Raw genomic sequence first — 8,214 nt, 5'->3', positions numbered from 1 at the left:
CTGCACAAGCTCCATCCCCTCTGAGTCTCAGGCTGAGGCCTCCAGGTCACAGTCTTCACAGGAGTCAGACGAGAACCTGCCACACAAAGGCAGGGACTGGAGTCAGTGGGGAGGTGGGCTCCCTGGGGTCGGTGTGTGGGACCCAGGGGGCTACTCAGACCCTGCAAGGGACTTTGGGCCCTGACATCCCCAGGGCTCACATCCCCAGGGCACTGGGGCCTGTTTGCTGCTCTTTGCCAAGTGTGTTCTGGTAGCAGAGAGACCTGTCCTACAGGGGCGATTTAACCTGGGCATTTGGCCGGGCGGCGTTCGAGCGACTGGTCCCCTGAACAGTGAAAGTGATGCAGAGGAAAGGGGAGGCACTGGGGCTCCAGGTTGAAAAGTGTGGGTCCCTCCCACCTGGGCGCTGTGAGGAGTGGGAGGTCTGATGACACAGGTGGGAGTAGTGACCCTGTCCCTCCAGCCCACACGCAACACGGCCCATCATGAGACCAGCACAGTGGAAGTGGGCAGAGAACCGCAATGTTCCCTTTTCCCCTAATAATCGTTTTTCTTTCTTTAACACCCCAGCCAAACTTGCCTGTGCTTTTTAATTTAAAAATATCCTGATGCTGTGGCCACAGAATCATAAATTCTATAGCTTTGCTGTATCCCAACATGAAAAGTTTGTAGAAGACACTGCTTTTCAGCATGTAATAAAACCAGATGTATTTGTTATCTAATTTTAAGGTCATAATTAATTTGGAATCCTGGCCCTTTAACTCATCCTAAATTAGCATTGCTTTGAATTGCCTTCATTTTGTGTGTGTGTTGTATTCAATTTTTACACATCTATGAAAAATCTATAGAACCTCAGGTTGAGAAATGGTGCCATGAGGTGACCCAGGCCCTTCAGTGGGGCTCCACAGAGGCTGAGGGGTCCCCAGGGGTTGGGCAAATCCCAGCCAGGTGTGGATCCTGCAGTGTCCCCTACCGGATGACAGGGCTACTGTGTGCCCACAGGGATGCAGCAGCGCTGGGCCAGGTGAGCTGTCTGCTTGCATGAGAAGAAGCCCCGGTTCCTCTGTCCTCCTCACCCTTTCCCCAGGACGCCTGAACTGGGGGATACCAGGGCCACTCCAGATATCTCACCACACCTGGGGATTAACTGGGGATGTTGTCTGCTGACCTTGGCGGGTTGGGAGGGCAAGGCTGGGTCCTGCAGAGGGAGATGTTGAACCTCACCAGGGACACTCTTTACAAAGAACACAATGTGAACAACACCTCCAGGAGTGATGTACGTGATGACCCCACAGACACCTTCGGCCCCCCATCTAAACATAAGAGCCTGGCATCTTCAGGGATTCTATGGAACGGGGACTGTTCCCTGGCGAGATGCACTCAGGTCATCCTCCAGTTGCCTGCGCAGATTACCACCATTCTCTTCTCTCCACCTTTTTGTTCACATGCAGTGGTGAGCACCTCTGTGCTCTTCTCTGGCTTTTGGGTTTTCCTGAAGCGCCAAAAAAAAAAAAAAAAAAAAAAGTCAGGGATGGCAAGAGAAGCACATACACTTATTTGCCTTCTGCTCTTCCTCCTACCCTCTCCACGCTCACATTTCCTCTTCTTGTTCTTCCTCATCCTTTTACTTCATCCCTTCTCTTGAATCCAGGATGAGAGAATTTCTTTTTTTTTTTTAATTGGATGAGTCAGTCTTCTTTTACTTATTTATTTTTAACGTCTTTATTGGAGTATAATTGCTTTACAATGGTGTGTTAGTTTCTGCCTTATAACAAAGTGAATCACCTATACATATACATACATCCCCATAACCCCTCCCTCTTTTGTCTCCCTCCCACCCTCCCTATCCCACCCATCCAGGTGGTCACAAAGCACCGAACTGATCTCCCTGTGCTAAGTGGCTGCTTCCCACTAGCTATCTATTTTACGTTTGGTAGTGTATATATGTCCATGCCACTCTCTTTGTCACAGCTTAACCTTCCCCCTCCCCATATCCTCAAACCCATACCGTTTTTATGCTAAGTTATATTCTACATGTACCTGGAAAAATGTTAAAAAGATTTTTAAAGAACTGCGCATCTATTTTTGCAGCTGATTTGCCTGTTCAAGGCTCGCTAGCACTTTATCCATCTCAGTACTATTTCACTTAGTAAACAAATGCAGTTACCATAATTGCTGCATATGTGTCTGTGTTCCCTTCTAGGTTATATGTTTTTGAAGTTAGAAACTATATTTATATCACAGCCCCTATGTATGGCACAATATCCATTGCTAATTCAGATTGTGTTTTAAGATATGAGACAAAATTTAAGACTTTTATTATAGTCATAAACATCTAGCAAATCAACCAGAAAATAAAAACTAATTTTCAATTGGTTGGCCAAGAACAAAAAAGGGAGGAATACCTAGTGCAAAATCATATCTCTAATAACTACTGTTGGATTTAGAGCACACACATGCTAAACTTATTTTAAAATATCTTCTTATCAAAGATTTGAGGTTGGACCGGAAAAAATTATATCAGAAGTGAAAATAATTATGTGGTCTGACCAGCGTGGATCACAGAAAGTAAGGGTATACTATATATAAAGTAGATAAACTACGAGGTCCTGCTGTATAGCACAGGCAACTATATTCAATACCTTGTAATAACCTATAAAGGAAAAGGATCTGAAAAAGAAATATATATATATCTGAATCACTTAGCTGTACACCTGAAACACAACATTGTCAATCAACTAGTCTTCAAGGGAAACAAAACAAAACAAAGTAAGTGTAAAGGGAAGTATAGTTTTATAAATTCACCTCTGATATCCAATGGACCAACTGAAAGAAAACAGAAAGTACAACTTTCTAGGAGACAGGACATGGCCAGCAAACCAGGCCGTTACCCTCGGTAACGGTCATACCTGCCAAAAAATATACAGACTAGCCTGCATTCAGGAATACATAGGAATTCTTCATTTATCTGGCATTGTTAGGCAATGAGGTATTGCATGTTAGGAGAAGTATTTTTAAAATGACAAAATGAAGAGGAGTTGTTTTAACCTTCACTCGGTAATTTTTTTCTAAAATTAAGAAATGTATCCACTGGTGTATTTAATGTTTCCGTGATAACTCGGGGTCATCAGTTCAATCAACGTTTGCATGAATAATGCAAATGGAAACAAGACAGGCATGCTTACTTACTGAAACTGAAAATGACATGGCACTGGCTGGAATAACTGATGAGAGAGCACGAAAAAAGCAAAAATGAAAACAAACCGTGATCAAGAAACAATCAGTCAAGTTCTGACTTTCTGTACTTAGTTTCAAAATGAGATACCACAAATCCCAGCGAGAGACTCCAGCATCATCAGCTGTCTTTCTCCTTTGTTTCCACCTTCCTTTCCTTCTCCTTCTATCCTAGACTGTTCCAGGCAGTGCTTATGGCTGCTTGCAAGAGAAATTCTAATACTTGCTTTCTCTCACACAAACTTCACAATATGTCCATGTGATAACTAGTGTGGAGGTAAAAGACAATTCATCACAGAGACATCTCCTATGAAAATAAAATTAGAAACTAGCTTTTAAACATGCAGAGAGAAGGGCGTGGAGTCAGGCACTAATTTCCTTGCGAATTCCTCTCCATTTCTAATAGACGTTCTTCTTTACCAAGATCCCTTTTTATTGGTGTCCTATTCCAGACTGCTCCACCCCGCCCATCCTCATTCTGTAAAATACATTCACACTCTTTTGTGACCCTACTTATTTGCCCATTAAATAATCAATCATAGAACTGTCGGAATTATTTACAGAGTGAAATTAAAATGCTGGAGTCACTTGGAGGGTTTAAGCAGCTCCACCAGAAAATACTGGGCATGGATTTAAAAGAGGCTGCGTGGGACTTGCTCTTGTCCAAGTTCTTTCTCAAGAAGTATCTGAAATAAGCCTAAATTCAGAGTTAATCAGACTGGCCTGCTTTCTCAGGTGGACTGGAACTCATTGCTCTTTCCCCTCAACTCCCTGATGTCAGCGGCACTTTCCGGAGAGGAGGTGGACTTCTCTGCCTACTGCAGAAGCTCAGTTCCCCCCGGGCCCACTCCGTGTCTGAATCCCACACTTGAGGCCACATGCCAGCCTTCCCAGAACATTCGTCGTCTCATTTCAGTTTTTGACCTGCTCAGATTGAGTCCCTCTAGACTCTTCCTCAGCTTGAAACCTGATCTTCCACCACTTTCCCTGACCTCGATGGTAACCTGCCTACTTTAGGCCTCAGGTGCTTTAGCTATAAATTGATATATTTGCCCTTAATTCTAAAGTCTTCTTTCTAAAGCTCTACAATGTGGTGGCTCCTTGAAAATGTTTCTCTTTGCTGGTTGTAATTTTGTACAGAATTAAAAGCACAGCTACTCTAAAAGACAGTAAGTTGCATTGGATAAGGAAAGTGTGCTCTTGTAGTTAGAGTAACAGGGATGGAAGACGACTTAGTATGTTTTAAGATACTCATGATCCATTCTCGTGAGAGTCGGGGGAAGAAGGGGAAGAGAGTTAATAAAATACCAAATGTTTGTGACAAATTAAGTTCAAGATGTAGCTGATAAGTTACTACTTGAATAAGCCACACAAATCCAATTCAAGTTTTGCTTTATTTTTCTAAGAAGGATCCCAGTGAACTGAGTCCCATGTTCAGTAACTCCACGTTCAATGGCTTAGTCTTTAAACACTGTCATGTTGCTGGAAGAAGAAATATTGCCCACCATTCCTAACTGATGTTTAGCTATCACGCACATTTGAAATAAATTTATTACTTTGCCTGATCTCAGGGTAATACATTCCAAAGGGGCAAAGAACACACGAAAAGTTATGGAGTCTCCATCTTCTACACTAAAGTGTGCAATAAATTACATATTATTTGGCCGTTAAGTTCACAAGCCATAGAAACCATTCCATTTGCAATGTATACAGTGGTAATCAGCAGGTAATGAGAATGATATAAAACCAAACAGACCATGTATGATGGCACTGCTGCCAATAAAGCAATCATTAAATGCATTCATATGCATCTACGATAGGTAAGCTCTTTGAGGGCAATTGCTATGAATTCTACATACCTGTCAGGATACTATATAGAGCCCACTTTCTATGGCCTTTATTCAAAGACGCTGAGAAAGGGTTACTCTGGGTAAATTCAGACCTTTTCTCAATATAGAATTTGGTCAACATGCATTCTGAACAGCAAAATTTCACAGTATTTTCCTACACTAAGTGCCACCTCAGCAAATGCAGGATTAAGTATAATGGATTATAAGAAGTGAGAAAGGAAAGATGGAAGAAAAGAAGGAAGGTAGGAAAACGGTGGGTATGGAGTACTTCAACATTTATGTAAAGAGTGGAACTAAAACTAACCTGAGGTTACCCTGAATTATTAGCATACGCTATAGAAACTTAAATGAAAAAATAAAAAAAACCCAGCAAGGGAAACCCAAAGATTCTCTGTTTTTTCACTTTACTGCATATATACGTCCATCTTAAACAATCTATATGCTTATATCCAATAAGAGAGCATTGTTTTGCAAGGCTATTTGGCTTCTATCAGCATGTAAAGGTCGGACAACTCAACTTTAGCAGAGTCAGCCTTCAGGTGAATAATTGCTTCTTTCAGGTTGTGAACATTTGAATTTTCCAGAAATGTTTCCCAAAAAATGAAAACTAAAAGAGTCCTAGGACAGCGTCCTTTAGAAGTTTTATAGTACCAAGGTTTTTGGAAGAAGAGTATTCTTGTCAATTATCAACACAATGATTCCAAGCAGGTCAATTTTTGCTGAGAATATTATATAACAGAACCCACTTCACCTCCATTATACTGACAATGATCTTCCTTACTTCAACCTTGTGCTGCTTAGTAAAGTTGAAAATACGGAGCCAAGAACAGACACTGACAATGCCAGAGACTCAGATGTACCTATAAGTGCCTTCAGACAACATCAGCCACCCAGGCTAAAGTCCTGGTTTAAAACATCCCAACATGAATGAATCTCAAAAACTATATGCTGAGCAAGTGAAGCCAGATCAAAAGGGCACCTACTGTATTATTCAACTTACATGAAATTCTAAACTGGGCAAAAGTCATCTCTAAAGATAAAAAACAGATCCGTGGTTGCCTTGGGGTGGGAGATGGGGATACTTTTGCAAAAGCCTAGGAGGAAACTTTCTAGGGTTTTAGAATTGTTATCTATCTTTATGGGGGTGGTAGTTATACAAATGTATACATTAATTAAAAGTCACTGAACTATTGACTAAAAATGTCTGCATTTTATTGTATGTAAATGATACCTTAATAAGGTTGATTACAAAATGAACCAAAACCAAAACAAAGCAGAAGAGAAACCTCTCAAGACTTCAAAGGAAATACACTGTTTTCTTCCAGGGTACCAGATTGGAAATGAGGCATTGGTCTGTTCTACCCTCAGCTTATCCCTAGGGTTATCTAGTCTATTTTAAAGCACTAGAGTCCCCTATCAGGAAAACTCACCCCATGTTTAATTACTTTGATTTCTTCTCTGCCTCTTCTCCCAACACACTGAAGTCATTCACGGAAGAAAAACCAGCTTTTTCCAACTTTGCATCATGACACATTCTTTCCAAAGCTATTAGCTATAGAATAAAATTTGGGTACACTTTGTAAAAAATCTAGCTTTTTGAGCCTTACAAATCTTAACAGTTAACCTATTGCCTCCACTGGAATTTGGAAAAAAATTATTTTGAAAAGGAATAGCTGAGACTTGACATTTTTTTGTGTGTGATTTTCTCTTCCCCTAAGAGAGAAGTGAGTAGGAATGAGAAACACATACATAAAGAAAAAAAATTATCTTGCTGCCTTTGCATGGTTATAATTTATAGGAGGCCCTTTTCAACAATAATCTATTATCAGAATCAATAAAATATAATCTCCATGAAGGCCAGGCCAGGATACTTGTCTCTTTTTCAGCAGATTGCAATACAAACCACATTCATGGATATGCTTCTTGATGATCTTTGTAATACTGTAACAGTTGACCATTTCCTCATGCCTCTTCACCTTAACTTCAACCTGGTTTTTCACTAATGACTTCACATTTCCTTCTCTAACACTTGGTTGTGGGCCTCTTTTCCAACTCCAACTCCAACTCGCATTTCACTCTGGAACCAAAGGAAGACTCACACCTTCCTGCTACAGTTGCAGATTATATAGACTAGAAAAAGGAAGGTTGCCAGATGGTGGTTTACATTATCTACAGACTGTCTCGGCTCAAGGTTAACTTCCCTGGGAGAAAACCCATAAACCCAGAAGCATCAAAAATAACCTGCATGTGCAGGGGGGAGACAGCTTTGCTTGTCTCATTTTACATTCTTTCTGATTTCTGGGCCCTGGTGATTTATCTCCCATGGAATGGAACAAGGAGGGGAACAAGTAGGGACAGTCCCTTCGAGCTAAGAGAAACACTCCGGGAGGTTTTGAATCAGACTTGGTGTTTTGTTAGCCAAGTTACAGGAGAATTTTTAAAGTGGGGGAAAGGGAAGAAGGAAGCGGACCAGGAAAAGAATTTAAGCCATCATCTATAAACCAACAAAGCACTGATAGTTCCAAACATTATGTCACAAACTAAAATGACTGATGTAGGCTCAAGTGGTTTATAAAACCTATAAAAAGACTACAGCAGCAAAGTCCCCATTTATCTGTAGAGTTCAGAAACTAAAACAAGGAATATTTTAGCTTAAAACCTTATCTCAAGAGAATCATATACACTTCACATGAATAAAAATACCTGAAACCAAACATTTTTAAAAGCTCCAATACCCAAAATATAAAGAAAAATATTAATCCAGAAGACTCAATCAATCCATGATAATCACAAAACGGCTGGGCAATCTCTATCTCCCTTCCACACTAACCATCCATCCCATGGAAGACCAAGGGAGATCAGACCTTCCAGACTTACCTTCCAGACCTTCCAGACACCTGGATGCTGCAAAATTCTATGGAGACTCCTTGTGGAGCAGCAGTTTCCCATCTCTTGTGTCTCTCCCTATCGTGATCATGATCATGCAGGAAGCAAGTCTGGCTGTGCTATCTTATCATTGTCTGTCACCCATCTGCAACATGGTATTGTACAGATAAGGAGAAAGTAGTTGCCTTTCCCCCGGAAGGTTGAGGCTCAGGTACAGGGTAATTCTCCTGTGCACACAGTCATT

At 41.1% G+C, this 8,214-nt stretch overlaps 1 pseudogene; it reads right to left on the bottom strand.

Annotated features, from left to right (window-relative positions):
* Positions 1-27: 27 nt before the first annotated feature.
* Positions 28-8,214, bottom strand: part of LOC149749773 (UDP-N-acetylglucosamine--peptide N-acetylglucosaminyltransferase 110 kDa subunit pseudogene) — a 42,876-nt pseudogene continuing 34,689 nt past the window's right edge.

The sequence above is a fragment of the Delphinapterus leucas genome, chromosome 3 (assembly GCF_059928025.1).
Source record: "Delphinapterus leucas isolate spDelLeu-1000000601 "Yukka" chromosome 3, BTC_Dleu_Yukka2, whole genome shotgun sequence".
Taxonomy (NCBI): Eukaryota; Metazoa; Chordata; class Mammalia; order Artiodactyla; family Monodontidae; genus Delphinapterus; species Delphinapterus leucas.
Note: the sequence above shows the minus strand (reverse complement) of the source record. Positions and strands in the feature narration are given on the sequence as shown.